This window comes from Perca fluviatilis, chromosome 11 (genome assembly GCF_010015445.1).
Source record: "Perca fluviatilis chromosome 11, GENO_Pfluv_1.0, whole genome shotgun sequence".
In the NCBI taxonomy this organism is placed as follows: domain Eukaryota; kingdom Metazoa; phylum Chordata; class Actinopteri; order Perciformes; family Percidae; genus Perca; species Perca fluviatilis.
In genome coordinates this window covers 11306098-11330136 of record NC_053122.1, presented here as the reverse complement: position 1 = coordinate 11330136, position 24039 = coordinate 11306098, and the positions used below count along the sequence as shown (strand labels likewise).

At 40.6% G+C, this 24039-nt stretch overlaps 1 protein-coding gene and 1 long non-coding RNA gene across 2 annotated transcripts in view; both read left to right on the top strand.

Annotated features, from left to right (window-relative positions):
* The first annotated feature begins 302 nt into the window (after positions 1-302).
* LOC120568658 lies at positions 303-5406 on the top strand. Its single transcript, XR_005640742.1, has 2 exons — positions 303-362; positions 4162-5406. It is a non-coding gene; the product is annotated as an uncharacterized LOC120568658 (long non-coding RNA).
* Positions 5407-9133: 3727 nt separating this feature from the next.
* Positions 9134-24039, top strand: part of ctnnd2b (catenin (cadherin-associated protein), delta 2b) — a 169577-nt gene continuing 154671 nt past the window's right edge. The window contains exon 1 of the mRNA XM_039816120.1: positions 9134-9419. The gene's annotated coding sequence lies outside the window, so the exon portion shown is untranslated. The remainder of the gene's footprint in view (positions 9420-24039) is intronic.

The window sequence follows — 24039 nt, the reverse complement described above, 5'->3', positions numbered from 1 at the left end:
TTCCTCTGCTGAGCAGCAAATGTCACTGCCTTTATAGGGCTCTCAATCTACATTGGACCCATCATCCAGAGGTGAGCCTACAAAACATTTCTAACATTACAAATTCTCCACAAAGCTTGGTATATTTTGTGCTCCTCTACACAATACACATACATTTTCGAGGTATGTAACTCCCCAAACGACCCCTCAAATGCATCAAACTAAAATTTAAAAAATCTCTACACACCAGAAACCCCCATCAGTTGGTTCGGCCCAAAGATGCCAGTGATGACATCATCAACACCATAAATACACAGGAAATGCTCAGAGGCTCCTCCCCAAACATTCATTAATGGTGGTCCAGACGAAGTTACAAAGAAAAGGTGAGTCTGAAGAAACAAACCATTAACTATTCAAACCTGCAACTTCCTAAATCTAACTGAAACTAAACTGGGGTTGTGTGGTCAATGTAAAAATGTAAAAATTTTAACATGAAGCATGTTTTCCTTAGCACTTAGACAATTCGAATGGCTCTTAGCTACTTAGCTACTTCCGGGTCATTTCACTCCCTTAGGAACCTTCCTAAGCAAAATTGACTTTTTGACCGCAGCCATGGTGTCTCTTCCAGAGAGACGTTGCTGTCAGTTGCTAATGAAATCTTAGATTTATCAGGCACTCCAGATGCATGCTAGAAATTGGGCACCCATAGACCGTATATAAACTGGACCAACAGATCCCGTTGCTCTGGACGGAGACCAGTGAAGTATATTAGAAGCACTTTTCCGGCGAGCGCTGAGCGTTACTGCGCAGCCTCCAACTGAGAGAGAAGACGTAAATGTGACGTGAGCAACCTGTTTGAAAGTTGGAAGTCTTCTGGTAGCTGTGCCAAGAGAAATCTCAATCATTCCGAATCTTGCAGAGACGGAGAGCCTAGGTATATGTAAGGACATAACATAGGCACAGGCTAATTATTCCTAACTAAAATGCTAGTTAACATTAGTAATTAAACCTAAACGGCTCATGTAAGTTGAAACTGCCTGCGAGCTTCTCCTATACTATACGGTAATTCCTCTACTATGTGACAGTGAGTCGCGTGGTTATGACACAATAGTTAGTCTATTTTTACAAAAACGTCTGCTACGGAGCCATAACGTGAGTTACAAGGTAATGGAGCCTTTTATACATTGTCGTGTTTCTTTAGAAATAAACAATGGACAAATAGTCTTTAAACGCTTCAGATGTAAAGTTATTCGCTGTCAAAGTGATGTCAAAATGAATGGCAGTCAATGGAATGCTAACGGCGGGTGATTGTTTTGTAGCATCAAAATGGCGCCATAGGAGGTTTGAGTTCTGAAGCAAAGCTTACCCCCTTGAGGGTATCCCATGACTTTCAGAATTTTGCTTACACATTGATGCGTAAAAATCTCATAATGTCATATACAGTGCCTTGCGAAAGTATTCGGCCCCCTTGAACGTTTCGACCTTTTGCCACATTTCAGGCCTCAAACATAAAGATATAAAACTGTAATTTTTTGTGAAGAATCAACAACAAGTGGGTCCCAATTATGAAGTGGAACGAAATTCATTGGCTATTTCAAACTTTTTTAACAAATGAAAAACTGAAAAAGTGGGCGTGCAAAATTATTCAGCCCCTTTACTTTCAGTGCAGCAAACTCTCTCCAGAAGTTCAGTGAGGATCTCTGAATGATCCAATGTTGACCTAAATGACTAATGATGATAAATAGAATCCAGCTGTGTGTAATCAAGTCTCCGTATAAATGCACCTGCTCTGTGATAGTCTCAGAGGTCCGTTTAAAGCGCAGAGAGCATCATGAAGAACAAGGAACACACCAGGCAGGTCCGAGATACTGTTGTGGAGAAGTTTAAAGCCGGATTTGGATACAAAAAGATTTCCCAAGCTTTAAACATCCCAAGGAGCACTGTGCAAGCGATAATATTGAAATGGAAGGAGTATCAGACCACTACAAATCTACGAAGACCCGGCCGTCCCTCTAAACTTTCAGCTCATACAATGAGAAGACTGATCAGAGATGCAGCCAAGAGGCCCATGATCACTCTGGATGAACTGCAGAGATCTACAGCTGAGGTGGGAGACTCTGTCCATAGGACAACAATCAGTCGTATACTGCACAAATCTGGCCTTTATGGAAGAGTGGCAAGAATTAAGCCATTTCTTAAAGATATCCATAAAAAGTGTTGTTTAAAGTTTGCCAAAAGCCACCTGGAAGACACACCAAACATGTGGAAGAAGGTGCTGTGGTCAGATGAAACCAAAATCAAACTTTTTGGCAACAATGCAAAACGTTATGTTTGGCGTAAAAGCAACACAGCTCATCACCCTGAACACACCATCCCCACTGTCAAACATGGTGGTGGCAGCATCATGGTTTGGGCCTGCTTTTCTTCAGCAGGGACAGGGAAGATGGTTAAAATTGATGGGAAGATGGATAGAGCCAAATACAGGACCATTCTGGAAGAAAACCTGATGGAGTCTGCAAAAGACCTGAGACTGGGAAGGAGATTTCTCTTCCAACAAGACAATGATCCAAAACATAAAGCAAAATCTACAATGGAATGGTTCACAAATAAACATATCCAGGTGTTAGAATGGCTAAGTCAAAGTCCAGACCTGAATCCAATCGACAATCTGTGGAAAGAACTGAAAACTGCTGTTCACAAACGCTCTCCATCCAACCTCACTGAGCTCGAGCTGTTTTGCAAGGAGGAATGGGCAAAAATGTCAGTCTCTCGATGTGCAAAACTGATAGAGACATACCCCAAGCGACTTACAGCTGTAATCGCAGCAAAAGGTGGCGCTACAAAGTATTAACTTAAGGGGGCTGAATAATTTTGCCGCCTCATCCATTTCAGTTTTTTATTTGTTTAAAAGGTTTGAAATATCCAATAAATTCCGTTCCACTTCATGATTGTGTCCCACTTGTTGTTGATTCTTCACAAAAAATTACAGTTTTATATCTTTATGTTTGAGGCCTGAAATGTGGCAAAAGGTCGAAAAGTTCAAGGGGGCCAAATACTTTCGCAAGGCACTGTATAATGATTTATTGTCATAGGGACAATTTTTACTTTGACTTTTGATGCTACTTTTGATAAGTGTGTTTCTGTTAATACTTTTATGTAAGTGGGATTTTGAATGCAGGATTTTAACTTGTAATGGAGTATTTACATGGTTGCATTAGTACTTTTACTTAAAGTGATGGTTCGGAGTAATTCACCCTAGGGTCCTTTGCACCATGACCTCGAGCCAAACACCCCCCCAGAAGCTTTTTTCACCTGGGTCTAACATTGGGCGAGTTAGCGTAGAGTAGCGTTAGCCGCTGAATAGCAAGCGCAGGGCTAATGGACCCACGTTTGTATCTCTTAAATGACCCCACTAATAATGCCCGAAATGATACCAAAGGTCTACACTAGTGTATATATAGGTTATGCACTACAAAAGCGATGGATTGGAAAGTTTGTAAGTACACCAGAAGTTTATGTAAATAACACTTGCCTGCTGGCTTCTGCTCTCTGCGTTGTTGTTGCGCGCAGTGACGAGCTTAGGGCCATCTACATATTACAACACCGAAAAGAGATGCAACAAAAATATTTTTTAATTTAACTTATTTTTTAAAGTAAGTGCTGTAATATAACTAGCAGGAGACAAGTAATAATTGAGGTAAGTTTGGAGACATTACCTTATTTAATCATTAAATTAATACATATTTTTGTTGTATCTCTTTTCGGTGTAGTAATTTATAGACGGCCCTAAGCACTCGTCTAACTGCAGGTAGCAGCAGCAGCAGCAGAGAGCAGAAGAGAGCAGGCAAGTGTTCATAAACTTCTGGTGTACTTACAAACTTTCCAATCCATCGTTTTATGAGAGCATAACCTATTTGTACTAGTGTAGACCTTTGGTATCATTTCGGGCATTATTAGTGGGGTCATTTAAGAGATACAAACGTGGGTCCATTAGCCCCGCGCTAAGCTACTCAGCAACTAACGCTACTCTACGCTAACTCGCCCAGTGTTAGACCCAGGTGAAAAAAACTTCTGGGGGGGTGTTTGGCTCGAGGTCATGGTGCAAAGGACCCTAGGGTGAACTACTCCGAACCATCACTTTAAGTAAAGGATCTGAACCCTTTTCACCTTTGGTTTTAACAGGAGGGATTACACGGATGTTGCCCAAACAATGGATGAAATGCCTGGTGCTCAAGAAAGCAAGAGACACAACGTGTTTACTAGTATGAGGAGGATCTCTAGTTCCTGTGCTCCCAGTTGTGTAGGCTACACTCCGTCATGACTGTATGGTTTGTGGCAGTTCGGAGTGGATCCATACAACTTGCTGTCTTCCGACAGAATCGTCAGTAAACGTTAGTTTTCACTCTCCAGCGGACAAAGATTCTCTCTGCCCAGAGCTGCTTCCTGTCTCTTTGATTTTTTTGGATGAAGGTTAAGCTGCTTCTACAGAAAAGGACATGATTCAGACCTCAGCGGAGGCATTGTTATGTTTTATTCACTGCAGAAGATGTGGTTAGCTGTAACCTGAGTAGCCCTGAGTCTACACAAGAATGTATCAGAGGAGGAGCTGCTCTGGAGATAAGAAATAATCTCTGCATTAATCTCACTCTGTAAATTTTAATTAAGGCCAAGAGCACTACTTATTATAGCGAGTTAGTTTACTTGGGACATTTGGATGATAAAGTTGGAATGGGTTAAATATATAGATTAATGTACAGTAATTTTACATTTGACAGGTGGAACAGTGTCTTCAAAATCGCATCACTATCAAAGAGATAATGCAGCAATACATTAAATAACAGATCAGCTAACGGGCAACGATTGAACCTGCGGTTAGTATCAAAATTGATTGACTGGTTTTATATACACAAACTCTATCTTATTCAATCACTATCAGCAGTCTTTCTAAAGCTTGGAATAAAACCGGATGGAATTTTTGAATTACAATAAGGTCAGCTGACAAACACACAGAATGCTGATTTCCCATCTAAGTGTAAATGCAGCCATGGCCGCGGTTGGACTGTACTTATGCACAGCGGTGCTTTGAGCTAAACGATAATGGCTGTGTTTCAGTAGTGGTTCAACATGCCCTCGTTGACTTCCCCTAAGCACCTGCCCTCGGGGGAATCCCCACCGCCGTCTTATGTGTTGTTCCAACTGTCTGAAAAACTGAAGTGAACTTGTTGAGATCGACCCTCGGAGGGCTGAAGGAGCGAGTGAACAATGATGGTCCCTCCAGAGGTGGATATCGCCCACAATGCATTGCAGTTATGCATTTGGTGCAAGAAAACACATCCATGGTTAGGTGGCAGTAATGTACAACTTCTACAACTCCTGTTGCTGACCACCGAAGAAGGACAAGATGAATAAATACATTTCAACTTTTTAGTCGCCTCATTGTTAGCTTGATATTTTACTGAAACATGTAATATAACTGTCAATTAATATTTACTTTATACATTTTATTTACTATAGTTGTTTGTGTGATTTATGTATTTCCAACATTATCTGCAAAAGCATGGATTTTTTTTTGAAGATGTTTATTTAGAACATTTATTTATTAATCATGATACAGATCACACATTTCTAAATCTGAAACTCATGCAGCTGATTACCAAACCTCAATGAGTCTGCAGGTATTTAGGATATGTAAAAAGCAGTTATAATACTTTAATATGCGTATAGCAACTTTTAATACAAGAAATAGGCCTACTGTACAATAAGGAAATTGCATGACATAAACAGACATAGAATGAACATAAAAACGGGGATAGAATGCGATAATTAATAGAAAATAAGATGGATAATAAAACACCCTTGAAGCAGTAGCGCTAAGCCTACAACTGGCGGTCGCAGGTGTGTTCCATTTCACTCCCCCGCTCCAGCCCCGCTACCTTTCCCTCTGCTCTCCAAGTGGCCTCCGTGCTACGTATGCTATGACGTCATACCAAGGGCTGAGCGGAAGTGAAGGAGGGCATGTTGAAAAACTAATGAAACGCAGTGTCAGCATGCTAACATGCTTACAATGCAGCCTATTATCACCAATTGGCGTATGAATAACACGGCAATTTCTTAAGTCATTTTGCCTGTTCTCACAACACATTTTACCTTTCGTGTGCCATTTCACGTTTAGTCTGTCACTCGTCACTAATTTAGGCTACATCCACACCAAATGAAAATGATCTCCATGCTTTTGCTAAGCAGGTATGTTCACCATCTTAGTTTAGCGTGTTAGCATGGTAACATTTGTGAACTAACACTAAAAGTACAGCTGAGACTGCTGGGAATTTCAAGTATTGGACAAATGCTATGGAAAATCAGAAGATCATAATTATTACAGTTAATCCGGAGGGAGACATGAATGATCGCAACCCATTCAACAGTTCACTTAATAACCCTTGTGTTGTCCTTCGGGTCCCAGTGACCCGAAGGACAACACAAGGATTATGTACTTCCATTTACTTTGTTGAGAATTGCTCTCTAAACAAGGGTTAATACAGCACCTTAGTTCTTGTTTGTACAGCATTTTGGTCAGCTTAAACTGTGTTTAAATGTGTTCTAGAAATAAACTTTACTTACTTACTTTAAAAGAAACCGGTTTTAGAGAGCAATTCTCAACAAAGTAAACGGAAGTACATAAAAACATGTTATGTCAACCTAGTGGTGGCACCAAAAAGTCAAGGATCAGCAAAGGGAGTCATTGTCTGTACAAAATGTTATTTTGAATCAATGCAATTTTGTTGAGATACAGTATCTCTGGTGCTAGCAATGGCTAAAAACAGGAAAAATAAGTAGAGCCCACGCAGCAGAATCTCCTCGCTTGACCTGAAAGTCCGCCAGCTCTGCTTAATTTGCATGTTGAGATTCGGAAATTTTGATAACGAGCATGCTCATTAATACCAGGTAAATGCAAAGGTCTGTGATGTCAGATGTCATTACCCAGATATCCAAGGATCAGACATTAATATGTGTAAATGGGGGTCTATAAACCAACCTTTCAAATCATGTATGGGAATATTTATATGTTAAAAAAGAATTACAGATTGGGTCTTTAAAGAACACTTTTAAATAGCTTTACTACCTTGGTTCCTTAGGTAACACTCTACGGATAGATGAATGGATGATGGATAGACAAATGAAGGGCAAAGTGTATGTGATGGACTATACTGAAACACTAATCCGCACTGACTGATAGGCTGTAGGTCTTGACTTCACAGCCTCGCTTTCTTCCTGCCTCTCTCGTGGCATGACATCACAGTGCACCAGGGTGGTAGGTGGGTGATGTGTTTGTTTTCGTTGCCAGTTCCAAAAGCCAGACACACAACGCACTGTGCAGATACCGACTCGATCATCACCACACTGTCTCGCTCTCTGCTTTCAATCCAATACCTACGGGTTGACATTTATTTTGTGTTAACATGGGTTTAAATGAGCATGGGTTACTCCCTGCAGCATTGTGCTTCACACGCATACTCACACACATAATGACACCTGCGAGCAGCTTCTCAGTGCAGCTGCGTTTCCTACTGATGGACACTGAGCGGCTTCACTGGAGCAGACAAGTGCCTTGCTTAAGGGGACTTCAATTTTTAGATTAGGTCAGATGAAACTTTAATGATCCCTGTGGAGATGTCAGGTCATTAGAGCAGCAGAGGATAGGCTACAGATAAGAATAGCTCAAATAGAGTATATTGCATGATACAGTGCGAGGAGAGCATACTGGTGATACAGCAAATACACAGTAAGTGACTGTAACTCTCAGATTTACAGGGTGCCGCATATTTAATAGTCATGGTACACATTAAGGGTCTTAAGAATATGCATTGTTACACCATAAGTACATACATATGCTTATATTATATAGCCATATTTCAAGGTTTTGTATCAACAAATTGCTGATTAGTCCACCGTCAAATAATGACATTTTGGCTGCAATGTGTCTAGATAATCTGAGCCTCCAAAGTCATTTCTTGTGCAATGAAGCAAACATTGCATGCAAGAACAATGTGTGCAAGATTTAAATTGCCATTGATGCCACTGACTGTGGCATTTGGAAGTAGCTTACAGTTGACTGAACAAAGACATGTTAGACAAAGAGGAAGTGAAAGAAAGAGAGAGGCAGAAAGAGTCAGACAGGGAGACAAATATAGATAAAGCCAGAGCTAGATGAGAGTCAGAGGATATACGCAGCTCAGTTCAACTGGGTTACAACTTTTTCCAGTCCTCATTTGTGTTTTAACTCCCTCTAGCAAAGGCTTTGTTCTGATTTGGCATGTATGTGCATATATTGTATATTCTATTCTAGCCTCTTTTACAAAGAGGGGAGGTTTGGTTTCAAAGTTGCTGGGACACATAATTGGGTTTAGATATGTTAAAGGGATGATTTGGATTGTTTGAAGTGGGGTTGTATGAGGTACTTATCCAGTGTATTACCTACAGTAGATGGCGGTTGGCATGCCCCCAGTTTGGAGAAGCAGTCAGCAGTACCTACATGGAAGCCAAGCAATATATTGCTGACAGGGGCACCAACTAAACCTATGTTAGCAGCCTAAAAAATAGGCCCACCTAAAAAAACAATCCGTTTAAGTGTAGGCTTATGCTATATTTAGAATATTTTACCTTGCCGTCAGACTGACACCATTGTATAGCCTACATCTATCCTCTCTTTGAAGCCACCAGACTCCTTTGACAAAATTTTACCTTGAAGAACACAAGAGTTGCGGGTCTCCCGCTGGCTCCAGCGGTTAGTTTTGGTTGTTAGTTTTGTTAGTTTTTAACCCTTTAAAACACCGAAGTCACACAATAACACACTTTGACATGATTTCTGTCTGAAAAGTGAAACATTTTAGTTGGAATTTATTAAAGCTATATTTAAACTAAATGATGTCCTGGCGTACCTGCAGCTGCATTCCTTTTCCAGCTGCTGCCTCTATGTGGCATTAATCACCCCCCCATAGAGTAGTTTCTCTCATCCCCGGTGGATGTCGCTGCTGACACTGGTACCCACATCGTCTGTCAGTCTGTCTGGCAGGGATAGGGGGATGTTGTATTGTGAACTGAGAGAGAGTGAGGGAGTGAGAGAGTGAGAGAGAGAGAGAGAGAGAGAGAGAGAGAGAGAGAGAGAGAGAGAGAGAGAGCACCTCTGCCTCTCCTGTGCGCAGCGCTCCGGCCCGGCCGCTCCTTCCTTCCACATTTCCTCCCCACAGCTGGCTCTCTCCTCTCGGATGCTGGCTCTGCCTTCTCCTCTCCCACACATCGCATTGGACCAAATATTTCGGAGGGTGGAATGACCTACTACCTGTTTTGCATGGTCTGAATTTCGGGAAATTCGCACGTCGGAAAGGAGGGGAGTGAAGACGGGAAAAGGAGGCTCTCCATCCCCCGAGGGAATTTATTTTACAGTAAGCAGGCGCAATGTCATTCCAGTTTCCTCATTCCGCTCGTCTCACACCTCCCATCTGTGCAAATGCTGAATGAAAAAAACAAACAAAAAAAAGCTAGAATTTGACAGCCTGCTGGGAACATGGCTGGGCTGCTGTATTTTTGTTCGAAGTGGGTGCCAGATGTTTTTGCTATTTTATGTCAGTTTTATTCCGAGGCGTGGTATGGGTTGTGTTTTTTTAATTATGATGCGCTAAATGGCTGTGGTGCGCTTGCATTGCTCGTGGACTGAAAATGGAACCCCCCTCCCCATTTCAGCTAGACTCGTCATCCATCCATCCGTCCATCCATCCGAATGTGTGGGTCAGAGGAGGGGGGTCGGGGGCGGTAGGGGTTGGCTGACGCCAAAACCTTATTACTTTCAGATTGACCTAAATGTGAGCGATATTCGTGCGACTATCACAGGTGGCAGCGGCTCATCGTGACCGGCTCCACCGTCTTTGTGTTGCCTTTGCAGGGCGATGCTTGGGACGATCAGAAAAATGTGTTTCCTTCTCAGCCATCACCAGGCATGTGAACTGGATGAAGAGCACCTTGCTGCCTGTGTGCTCCGGCCTGCCTGCCTGCTTGAATCGCTCCACACACAAAAAAACCACCAGTGTGTTTCCGACCATCAGCTCCAGGCTGTTTCTCCTCCCCACTGTAGAGTCATTAATCTCATTCATCATCACTTTGCCAAGATTACTGTGTTTCAACAGAGAGCATCATCATGTTTGCTTATGGTAATTGTGTGTGGATTTCTGCTCTGTGACCTGGCAGAAATTGGGGCCTGCTTGTGCCTACTGAATTAGCCCTCATATGTACAGCCTCTGCATGGCAGTTGATGATGCCTCACTTAAAGTTAAACCCGGTGCGGTCTCTTAAGGGATAGGCTACAGTGTTGTGGATCACAGATCCCTCCCAAGATGGTGGAGCTACCCAGTCGTAATAAGTAGTTTAATGTGATGGACATCAGGGGGTTGGGGGAAGCCAGAGAGATGCTTCTGATTAGGCCAGCAGAGCAGATTGTGTCTGGCAATGAAATTTCTAATTAAATTTATTATCAACAGGCTGCCTGAATTTATGTTGACCATTGTGCATGTACATTATGTTGTGGCAGATGTTTTTTATTAGGTTTGAGAGAAAAAAAACACGACAAAGATCAATGGATATGGCAGCCTACAAATGAGCTTACTAGTGTGATGTGTTCATGTTTATTGAGGCGGCTGGTAGAGAACGGATTCTAGTTCCTCTGCCTTTTAATCTATGTATCCTGTGGGTGAACTATGCAAACCACAAACTAGACCAATGGCGAGTCCCGCAGCTCCTATTTAACACTAGAACCAATCAAATCATTGTCAAATTGTAGCACTTTATTCTTCGTAGTATTACCTCCGACAAGGAGGTTACATTTTCAGTTTGGTGTGTCCATTTTTCTCAATTTTGAAGTGGATCTGAATCACGGGACAAGTTCTTTTTCCCTTTCGTTAACATTGCGAGATTTGTGCTGCATTCATGTGGTGTCGGAATAATCGGAAAAAAAATAGTTCCTGACTTAGAAAATTCACATTGCATTAACTTTGTGAGATATAACATGCCTTAGCGTACCCTACTACTTTTGCTGCTGTGTTTTAAGACTGCGTGGTTCTAGTGTTTTTAGGCTACCGACTATTCACTTTCAGCAGTAGGCCTAGTTCCCAACATGTTTGGCTTGTGACCCTTTAAAGGAGCAGTTCAACATTTCCAGAAATATGCTTATTTGCTTTCTTGCTGGGCGTGAAATAAGAAAATGGATGCTTCTCTCATATTTGTATGCTAAATATAAAGCTCCAGCTAGCAGCCGCTGAGCTTAGCTTAGCATAACGTATGAAAGTAGGGGGAAACAGCTAGCCTGCACCGTCCAAAAGTAACACAATCAACACTTGTTTGTACAAACACCAGAGTGTGAAAAGTGGTTTAAGGGGATTGTGTGCGGGATTATTTCTTGGCTGGGTGCACTGACTTCCGAAGTCTAAACTGGTTGCATGGCAACATGAACGTGATGACAGCAGCATATTTAAAGGTCAGAAAAGTACTTTCAATCTTCTCTTCTAACTCATGGAGTGAAAAATAACTTTTGCTTTAAAACTATGTAATGTATACTCATAACCTCTTGTCACAGGTTGCATATGTCTGTGTTCTGAGCCAAGTGATGTTACTTTCTTAGGTTTATTAATTCAAAACGTTTTTACAGACTTAAAGAGCTAAAACTATACCTATATTTTGATATAAGATAAGAAAGAAGTCCGAATATAAGCATCTTGTGACCGCTCAGAATAATCTTCCGACCCCTTACGGGGTCTCGACCTTCACGTTGGGAACCACTGATTCCACACTATCTGGCCCCACAATCCAAAATAGATATCCTTATTGGTGTTTTTATACAAGCTCTTAACATGATCACAGTTTCAACTCCTTGTCCGCAGTATTCATTTGGTCTGCCACAGTGCACACAAACAGCTTGAGGTAAATGACTGCTACAAACTAGATTAGCAACATCTCAAAGCCGAGCTCTAAACACTTAACACACACAGGTGAAACTGCCAGCCTGTCACACAACATTTAACTGATCAAAGAGCTGCTCTTCCCAAATGCTTGCATGCGTTCCTGTAACACACTGAACAGCATTACAGGAAGCCAGAAGTCTTCAGAGTGCATTCACCTGCTACTCTGGGGTATAATAGAGTACCCACCCCCCACCTCCCACCTCCAAACCCCTCTCTCCATTCCTCTGCCTAGTTGCCAAAGATTCATGGTGGAGTGACCCTATAGTTGCATCCCTAGTGAGAAGTGATGCACTTCGCCATGGTCCAGAGAGGTGTTGAGAGCGTGTTCTCATCCTTTTCCATAGACTCGCCTCGGCTGCTGCAGCCTCAACAGGCTTCATTAAGTTTTTATATTAAGAAGATGATACATAAGATGTGGATAAACTCTTAGTAACCTCTAGCTGAGACGGAATCCGAAATGTGAATTACTGCCGCTGTGCAACGTCTACTGTCAAAATATTTTGTATCTATTGCTCTCTCGATCTAGACTAATACAATTAATTTGGACAACACATTGAAATTCAGCTCACAGGACTGTGATACAGAGGGGATAGACAAAATAATAAAAACATTCCGTAACAAATTACTTTTAAGGATTTCTCAGGTTTATTACAGTTTGGGTTTGTAGGTTTGGCCATGATTTTTAATAGTCATGATTACATCTTACTCCCCCAAAGTAAAATGTATTCATAAAGCATTTTTTTTACTACAAAGTCCAATGGGGCAAAAATAACAAGTAGTCAGACGATTGTACAGGTTTATTTGGAGGTAAACCTGAAAGTGATTGCACCTGGATTGTTGTTATTAATCTGTCATTGCACATGAAAATGTGTGCAAAGTGCACAGCTACGGTATCAAGGGTAGGCCCGGGTAAGTTGAACCAGGATCTGACAGCTTGGCTGTCTTGCCCATTAGGATTCTTTTTAGCAATATCACCATGTTCCCAGATCTCAGCAATTAACTTGGTGTGAACAGTGTTATTGTACCCAATGGAAGTGATGGCCAAAACTGTGACAAAATGAACCCAAAACTGTCCTTTAACCTTGTAGTAAGCCAATTACAATAACTGCTTCGAAGGTAAATCAAAATTAGGTTGCATGCCAGTTAGTCTCGCTTTGCCGGACCATCCACACGCTGCGGAGTGGAGGAGGGTCTGGCTAGTCCACATAGCATTCCGGGATGGGAGGAAAACTGGCTCTGGTTTATTGGTATTTCTTTAAACCAATCACAATCGTCAAAGGGTTAATCGCAAAGCTCTGCACGGAGCCGCTGTAAAGTAGTCGTGCGAGAGAAAACTCAGATTTGACAGACAGTCTAACTAGCTGTCTGGATTTACCCTGCAGAGATCTGAGGAGCAGTCAACCATAGTCCTCATAAATCCCCCGGAGTTTAAAATTCCAACACAAAGAAAGCGGAAGGAAAAGGACATCGGCGAAAATACATGCATCCGGCGGAATTTCCTGCGGCACCGGAGCAATCTCAGAAGTGGAACGTCGAGGATATAGACTACATGCCAGTAAGCGGTATTTGTCATTGATAAAAAGGTGTGGCGATCAGCACTTTAATCTAATAGTATTCAAAGTGTTATGTAACAACAAAAATCCAAAGCTGTTAGATCATATGTGCTTAAACTGCAGGCGCATCAGTCCAAAAACATATTCAATACCTCAAGGAGTACAGTGTAGAAAAATCCAGAAGAAACTGCAGCGAGAAAAAAACAAACAGCCTCCACTAGTTGAGACCAGCCATCAGGGATACTACAGATACTGTATAAAGTACTATATAGGAGGCGTTGACAAATACTTAATTAGTATGAGACATCCTATGACCCACTTTTGTAGCAGCATTACCATGATTTAATAACTTCAAAGTTGGAGTTGTTTTTCATGAGTGGTTATGGTATTTCATCTACCCCCTGTAGAAGCAGCTGTATTTAACTGGGGAATTATTGATGGTGATGGCAGCACAGCATTAGTCGAACGGCAAATAATTGTGATCATGTAAATATTTAACACATTTGTATAAAATGAATAATATTTCATAATATCTCACATGTACTGCATACTATCACTATCAGTATACTGCATTTGCACCCCTATTTTATTCCTTGTCACTACCTATGTGAATCAGCCATCTATTGTCCAAACCCGATAATCTCTGCTGATAACTTTGCTCAGAAAGAGACACATGGAGAGAAAGAGATAGACAGATAGATAGAGAGAGAGAGTGAGAGAGAGAAAGTGTGTTGCCAGGTCATTGTATTCCAATCATGGCTGCATCTGATTCATATCGCAGCTGGCGCCCCCCCTCCTTCAGTGAGTAGATGGGGATGATAGGTTGCCTGGTCAACAACCTCTTTATTCCTTGAACCGTTCAGAGCAGAAAGACGGTAGGAGATACAGAAATCAGGACAAGTCAGTGACATCATGGCCAGTTTCATGCGACGGCAAGTAATAATATATATATATATATATATATATATATATATATATATATATATATATATTATTATGCCTTGCAAGTATATATATATATATATATATATATATATTTATGTAGCACTTTTCAAAACATTATAAATTGCTTTAAAAAATTAAAGGAAAGCTAAAGATAACAATGGGTCGTTCCTTTTATAGAGCAATGTTTCTGTTCCCATGAATTACTTCCTTATATTTTCTTTAAAATGAATCAAATATTAATAACAAATGACTTGAATTATAGATAAAGGTCTTTTTTATGACATAAACACAGACCAATGTACGTTAAAAATACTTTACCTAACAGCTTTTTTTCAGTGCTTGATTTCCCCAGTGCAAAGTAATCAACTTCTTCATGGACTATATGCCATCAAATTATAATTAACTCGAAATACTCTTTTATTATTTTATAGTTAAACTCTCTCTGATTATATATATACATTTCAAGAAAAACTCAAAAATCAAATACTGTGTGTCCCTGAAATCATTTTCCACCCTGTTAAGTTTGTAGTTTCTGTAATGTGCACAATGTAATTGACATTAGGTCTGGCAATACGAGTCATTTAGTGGTGCTAAACCTAGTCCACACATGCAAAATTAAATTCTATTGGTGGGATGTGTAAGTTTGAATCTGATCCAAATCTTACCATATTATTATCCTGGTGACTATTTTGCAGATAAACCCCCACTCCCAAAAAAAAAAAGTAGGAATAAAAGAACGATGAGCCGTTCTTTTGAAAGGAACGGCGCCATAAGATCCGGCTCCCTTTAAAGAGCTGTAGTTCCCATCACTACTGCCCATGGCGACTACAGAATGGTGAAAGTTAGGTAAAGATCTTATGGTAAATAAACTAGTGTAGAGTTTAGGAAAGGTTAGGCAACTATGTGTGTTGTTAAAGTTAGGAACAGATCTTTGGTTACTTTTAGGGTTAGGGCTGGGTATCGTTCAAAAATATTCAATGCCGGTACCGGTACCAATACTGTGACTTTGATTCCAATACCAATTTTATAAAACAAAAATAAATTACAACATTACACATAATGGCACAAATCTTTTTATTTATTTTTCAGCTCCTACTACGTGAGCCCCATCTCTGTGTGTAACGTAGAGTTTGTCCTGCCTGCCTCTGCGACGTGTAGCGCTAGACAGTCAATCACAAACATTTTTAGATCTTGGTAGAAGCACGCTGCATGCTTATTGGCTCACTGACGCTGATGAGATTTACTCCTTAGGTATTGAAATATGGTATTGGAGGCATTTTTCGATACTCGATACTTTGGAGGCAAATCGGTCGGTGCCTAAAAAGTATGGAATTCGGTACCCATCCCTGCTTAGGCTTAAAGCAAGTGTTAACTGCAGGTCTGTAACAGGATGCAAACTGTGGTCTCCTGCATCAAACTCAGGCACACTACACACCTGTACACAAACCCAACCTTCAGACCCTTGTTACATAAAGAGGACACTTCTTCCTGCATTTAAAATGAAGAGAGACCAGGTTACTGGACTAACCATGTGAAGACCTAAATGAAGTCAGTGCTGGAGGTCTAACAGAGCCAGTGTTGACCCACGTTGTATACGTAGTATATTAATACCTACTTCACCGATCAGGTGCAAAAATCTGGTGATAGAGTGACCACCAACCATTTCCTCTCTCTGCAGCTTCCACTTGTGGGTCCGGCTGTTTCACTAATGGATGATGACAAATAACAGCGGCATTTTGCTTCCCTGTCTCAGGCACTGAGTGGTTTACCCTCTTCTCCGCTGCCCTATAGGTGAATGGAGTAGAGCGGGAGCTACGGAGAGGGTAATGGTTGTTTGTCGGACACATCATTTTTTCACTTGAGTTTTGTTCATTTCACTCGATGGTTGAGTGTGCACTCTTCAGCCGGAAATCTCTGAGTGCAAAATCACTTTGTACCAATATTTACAACTAGGGACGCACCGATCCGACTTTTTCAGTCCTGATACCGATACCGATGCCTGGGCTTTGTGTATCTGTCAATACCCGATACCGATCCGATACCGTTGTTGAATTAATAATACACTGTATACCTTCCACCTTATACCTTCCTATACCAGACTTTCCTAACTAAACATTACTTTCCTAACTAAGACAAAATAACATAGATGTAATGTATTGAATTCTTATTTATTTGTACACTCAACTCTTCCAGCATGCGACACACGTGCGACAGAGGGAAAAAAGCTAACAAAACTGGATCGGCCTGTCAATCTGTTAATTTTTTCGATCCCCGATCTGGCTATTTTGTCAAAATTGGGACCAATATCCGATCATTATATCGGATGGGTGCACCCCTATTTACAACGGCACCCATTGGGTTGTGTATTAAACAGACCCTTGAAATTGAAAATGCGACCATGTCCTCACTCAATTGAATAAGATCCTTTAGTTCAATTTAGTTTTATTTCAAACATACATGGACTACCTGCTCAGCCAAAAGAGCCCCACACAATTTATTTTTATCACTGCAGCAATGGATACATGAGAGGAATCTCTATGTTGAACCAAGTTCAGACCAGGGATGTCATCATTGTTTCAGTGAGTCCACCATCCTCTCGGTGTCTGGCAAAGCTAAGACCCTGTGTGTCCCTCTTCACCAAGGGAGACAATAATACTCCTCCTAATCCACCTCTCACTGCATTGCTCACCCAATCAATCCCCTGTGGAGTGGGACGTTGCCAAGTTGCGGTTGCCAAGTTGTGGTTGCTGTGGCAACAGGGACTCGGGTTTGCTGTGATGTCAGCCAGGTGCGGTAAGGCAGTTTGGGCTCTAACAAGGCCGACCCTTGTTGGGGATAATGAGCGAGACTGTGCTGTCATGGCGATGACTCTTTCTGTGTATGAGGGGAGGTCAGCGAGAGGCGACTCCCAATTAGCTTGGAGTGTGTGAGGGAGACGGTGAGTGGGTGGGTGGGTGCGTGGGGGTTTGTGTGGGTAGGAGTTGGACGAGAATATTTTCCCCTTCTGGTTTGTGTGTGGACAAATGCTCATGTGTAACAAATATTAAAAACACATTCACATGTGCGGCATATGTAGCTTATTCATAAAACAATTGAATGGCCATTGCACAAGGAGAAAACTATTTAGGGCTGGGATACATTACCTGAGTTATAATACCAAAATTATTCTAAGTTCTTATTCTAAGAACCCACAACATCAGCGCTGCACCAAGCTAACGCGTACCAAAGTCTGACCATTGAACACAGAGAGACCAAACGGTGTATATTTAGAATGTTCAATTAAGGAATATGTACTTAAAATATACTATATGCTTGCTATTTACTACCTCAGCCATTACCAACTTTGTTGAGATTATTTTCAGACTTTAAATCAAGTGTCAGCATCAGCCATCAAAGCAAGGTCTCAAAGCTCTAGAATGAATGCAGAATGAACATGCAAAATATTAGAACTACCTTTGATTCTTCCCAATCAATGCCCTTTATTTACCTCTCACAATTTCAGTGGACTGAACATGACAAACATTAGGTACCCAAGCTTACAGACCTACAGCATTTACCTGCTCACTCAATCTATCACTGAAAATGCCAGTTGTTCTTTTGATTTGTATGCTCAAATGTAAGTGTGACTTTGCATGCCCTTGTCTTTTTGCATGTGCGTGCTGTGTGTTTTTTGCACTGGGTGGGTGTTGGAGGACTGGCGACAGTCTGACAGCCGCTCTTTGTTCTCACATACCTTTCAGCATTTAGGTGCAAGTGGGCCTAACATAATTATAAATGAGCATTTCTTATCCATAATGGTGCTGAAGAGAAAGCCATTATGTCCTGCGGAGTGTTTTGGAGCTGTGAAGTTGAAAAGAATGACAAATTGTTGTGGTCAAACACCCATTCATCACTTATCACCTTGATGAGAACAATTCCCACTCTGTTTTTTTTCACTGACTGTGTTCTCATTTTTAGCCCCCTTGTGTTTTTTTTTTTCAGGCTTTGGTCCTTTTTGTGTCCAGTTTAATAAAACAATACATTTGCACTTCATATTGGCAATTAATTGATGAGATTACATGTCTAAAATTTGTTTCAACTTATTCCAGTGACGGAAATTAGTGAAAGTGTTATTTTGTTCTTTGTCCCCAACCACTCCACCCTCCTGGGCGCCATTGTTTAGTACCTGCTGGTTGTTTCCTTTTTGCTGACATTGTGGTTTGTGTGGCTTCTGTTGCAGACTGCATGGTGTCAGTGTAAACCTTTGCTTCAGGCTGTGTCCTTGATTGTTTTCTGACCAAAAACATTTCCATTTTTCTAACCCCAAAACTGAACCGAAGGGGACATTTAATGTGAGGAAATGACCGCTCGACCAATTAAATATAAAGATGGCGAAAAGCCCCCCAAAAAAGCACAACAAAAAATGGGAGGGGATGCTATCTTTTCTCTTTCTCCGACAGTTTTTATTTCATAAGCACTTTTTAAACTTTAAAGGGGCATTTTGATGCCCAAAGCCCTCATTAATTTATAACCCTGTGCAAGCATTTGCTTGCTTGCAGGTTTTATTTGAGTAGGTTTGTGTGTGTGTGTGTGTGTATGTGTACGCGTGCAGTAGAGGAAGTGGCGTAAGGCCAGTGTAGCCCAGCTTTGTCTGGCATTAATGCCTCTTCATTCATTGTACTCACATCGAACCAGCACCCTGACAGCAACTAATCTCCTCTTTATCTTAAAGGTCTGCTCAGCACTTTGGTGTCCCATTCAGACGGGTGCAAACCAAAGATTTGCTGCACTCCTAGTTGACTGCTCTACTATCCTAGCTGTTGTAGAATTTTCAGACATGTCCATACATAATAGGCTAGACGTTTTTCCCCAATGAAGGGCACTGTGTTTCATTGGAATACATTTCTTTCATTTTTTTTTTTTTTTTACATACATTGGAATACATTTCTAGAGGGACAATATGTCTTTGCATGGGTACAAGCAACGCTATCGCAAGACAAGAACGCCAACATTAGATGATTCTGCCGAACCATAGATTATTAATGGATGGATTGCCATGACATTTGCTAAATATATTCACTGTAACCAGAGAATGAATCCAATGTTGCCCTAATTACTGCTTAGACACCTTTGGCAATTTTGTTTAAAAGAAAACACCTTGTGACAAATCTAGCAGCTTTTTTGGGCAGAATATAGCTCCTCTCACTTGAAGGGAGTTGCCAATATTTCTCAGTGAATGTGCTCTAATGTGTCTCTCTGCACTGAGTGTTGAGTAAATGAGAATCAGAAAGTTCAGTCAACCAGTCATCAGCCAGACAGAAACGTGAATGACTTGAAAATGTATGTACAAAATGACAAAGCACTGATCCTCATTTTTTGACCGGGGATCTCCTTTGTTTCATTTAAAATACACAGTCTCCAGAAGTGAGTTTATTTCATGGTGTTATGACACTTTAGTTTGACAGCCTATACAATAGCATACATAAACAGTTTTAGAAAGGTAGATTTAGATTCATATTGGTTAGACGATAGAAGCTGGAGGCAGAGCTAATGATCAAGCAGTCAAAGACGAGAAGTAGAGGAAGTTTAGCCTGACTTCATTTTTCAAAATTGTATAGCCTATATAGTATGTACTGTGAATAGTTACAACAGGAATTCCCAGGCTGATATGAAAATTAGGATATGACGTTATCTACCGACTTTAGAGCAGGCTTTAGCTACTTTCTACATAAGAGACTGATCTATCCCTTCAGCTGATGGATGGATTGTTTTGACATTTGCTACAGATATTCCTGCTGCCCTTACAGTGGATTGTAATAACTTTGGTAATCTCTTAAAATTTTCATCATGTCAAAATTATTATTCGTCCAATACTTTGGATTTTTACCAAATACCTGCAAAACTATATAACACTCCCATCAGCCTGAGCCGTACTTTGTGTTACATTGGTAAACATTATACCTGCTAAACATCATCATTTCAGCATTGTTATTGTGAGCCTGTTAGCATGATAATAGCATTTCGCCGAAAACACAGAGCTGCATTATCTTTTCACACTTAGAAAATGAAATGGATTAGGTCTTGTTTCCATTAACCTTAACGCTAGAGTTCATTTACATTTTGTCACAGCAATATCCAGCATGAGGTCATGAGTGTGCAAACATTGGGTCCTTTTGTGCTTCGATGATATGAGTCATCAGATTTCTTGATCTATTAAACAGCCCTGGCAATAAATGACCTGCCAATATTTTTCCTGCTCACGATGAACAACCTTTTTTATATCCAGGACAAAGAAAAAAGCACTTGTGGATTTTTGTTTTCCTGGAAATTATAAACGAAAACATTGACAAAAATAATTAGCTGGAAAGGTCTTGCTATGAGATATTTAGACACAAAATAAGCAATAATAGCAAATAATGAGGATGTTGTTTCCAGTCACCGGCTGTGAAATTACCGCTGGCTCATAAGGCCACGCCCGTGCTCTTTGTGCAGCGCTCTGGATTTGGGATTAGATGAAAGGAGTGCTTTCATTGATCGGCCTGGCTGGGGGTACACACACTGATGCAATCAATAGAAACCCACCTGAAACTCAACTTTTAGTAAATGAGCATATGAATGCTTTTCTAAAATCTCTAGTGTGTGTCACTGGTGTTTTGTTACATTTACCGTACTCTCTATAAACAGATCTGCATATGAATGCAGAATCTGTAGGCAACGGGACAAAATTTTGGTATCGGAAGTGTTCTGGTTTCCATTTGTAGTCCGTTTGAAGTTTGAGTAGTATTGACCAATCATGTTTGAGCTTTAGTTCAGGTTGTTCAGCTTTTGAGGTCCCTTTCTTCAGCTGTACAGCCCAAACTGAGAAATCTTGGTGTTATATTTGATCATAACATGTATTTTGATTAACATCTGAAATCACTGACCCGCACGTTTCTTTTAATTAAGAAACATTGCCAAACTTAGAGCTGTTGTTTCGCATTCTGAGCTTGAGATGATCATTGATGGTTTTATATCATCCCGGCTTGATTACTGCAACTCCATTTTCACCTGTCCCAGCAAGCCGTCCCCAGGACCGTCTTCAACTAGTCCAGAACTCTGCTGCAAGGCTGTTGACCAGGACCAGCAGGATGTTGCACATCACTCCTATTTTATACTCATTACACTGGCTTCCGATCAAGTTCAGGATCCAATTTAAAGTTCTTGTTCTGACTTATAAAGCTTTGCATGGTCAGGCACCTGTTTATATCTCGGACCTGCTCCATCCGTACGCTACTAACGGGTCCCTCAGGTCTTCTAACTAGGGATTACTGGTGGTCCCACACACTCTCTTAAAAACTAAAGGTGACCGTTCCTTTGAAGCGGTGGCTCCAAACCTGTGGAACGTATTGTCTTACGTTCTGCAGTCTCTGTTGATGCTTTTAAAAAGCAGCTGAAGACACACTTGTTTAAATTCGCTTCTGACTCATGTTTGTAACTTTGGGTTTTAGGTTTTAATCTTTTAAATGATTTTCATTGGTCTTTCAATTCTTTTTCCCTTGCTTATTTTCTGTTGGATCCTACTGTATTTTTACAAATGTTTATCATGTGAAGCACTTTGTGACTTTGACTGTAAAAGGTGCCATATCAAATAAACTTATTATTATTATTTTTATAGTTGCATGCAGGCAAACAGTCGGTGTGGAGAGCAATAGAGGCGGAACACATTGGCAGAAATGCTATCTTGGAATCTATTGGCTATCATCAGACAACGATTTAGCTTTAAAAAAAAATTTATTTTTTTACAAAAAAAAAACCCCCCCCAACTCTCTATTCTTGCATCTCAAGTTATTAATTGGACTGTAAACAATGACCAGCGCACAGAAGCGATCTCTAGGCCTGGATATCTGCTGGCTACACTAGAACCCCCGAAATATAGGCTGGATCATCGTCAGAGCAATAGCTGATAGGTTCTGAGATTGTATTTACTGTTATATCACATGATTATATTTAATGCTGAGTCCTTGCATATTTCGAAACTTATTAGAATACAGATTGAAATTTTGGAAGTTATTATTTTTCATCAGTTCATCTGGGACATAGAAAAGATTGAGGTATTTTAATCAGCTTTGATGTCAGAAAGAAAACAGAACATTTACACTTGGGAAATAGAATGAGATGGAAATGAAATGAAATCAAAGATGCTTGTACTTTTTATAACCCTTGTGAATCAGCAATTGGACACTCTCTGTCAGCTATGTGGGACTTTTTCGGGTGTTTTATCACCAGACCCAGTCAGGCAAAACAGCTCCAGCATTTGGCAGCTGCTGATTGAAAATGTCACACACTGCCTACTTAAAAACAGGCCTGGAAGCCAGAATGAGCTTCTGAACATAGCTCAAAGGATTTTTTTCTTTCTCTCAGACCTTCAAACTTTGACTAATAAGGATTTGTCAGGTTGAGCTTAGCGTTTCACTGATGACTAAGCATTGTGTCTGACGGAGAGATGAAGAGACTTTGCAGTTTATTGGCTAAGGGTCAAATCCCTCAGAGATTTCCACTCAGCTGGCTAACATACTGCACTCCATGTGTTCAAGTACGCAAGTTACAGCTGGGAATTCCTTATTTGCACTCCTCTCAGCTGCTGTCGTAAAAAAAACAAACAGTGTGTCCTTACTTATCTTAGCCTTCAGGCTAAGTTAATGAACGTCATTGATTTGTTGCATTGAAATAACACTGTGTCCTCAGTTAACTCCCTTTCAGCTTAATTAATGGAAGACATTGATCAGACAACGATGAGCTGGATGTGTATCTGCAGAGCCAGAAATGTATTTTATAGGCACTTACATTCATATTCATCACATTTTGATTGCCAAACAACATTTTATTTATACAAGGAGTCATGTTGCATTTACAGGCATTTCAGATTTTTGTGCTAAATCCTTACGTAGACATGCATACATGCTCACAATGACAATGCTAACATGTAGGCTAATGATTACCATGTTCACATCTTAGTTTAGCATTTCAAAACACTAATGTTTGGTAATTAGCACTTAACACAAAGTGCACCTGTGAGAACATACATGTCTATACCAAATTTGATAACCATACATCCAGTAGTTGTTGAGACATTTCACTTAAAGGTCCCATATTATGCAAATGTTCTGGTTCATACTTGTATTTTTAGGTTTCTACTAGAACATGTTTACATGCTTTAATGTTTAAAAAAAAACACTATTTTTCTCATACTATATGTCTGAATATACCTGTATTCACCCTCTGTCTGAAACGCTCCGTTTTAGCGTCTGTCTCTTTAAGCCCCCCTCCCGAAAAAGCCCAGTCTACCCTGATTGGTCAGTATTTCCGGGACATTTTAGTCTGGACCAAAGTGGTGAACCAAGTAACTTACTGACATTGCGATCCATAGAGCCTCAACGCTATCATGGCTAAAAATCTACATCTTGTGTCCCAACTTATCATAATGTAATTATGTTTTGTTTTGTTACTGATATTAACACCACTTTAACTGCATAAGGAAACAATTTAATATAAACTTTATCAATATCTTTTAATTTTGTGCTTTTTAAAACATTTACCAG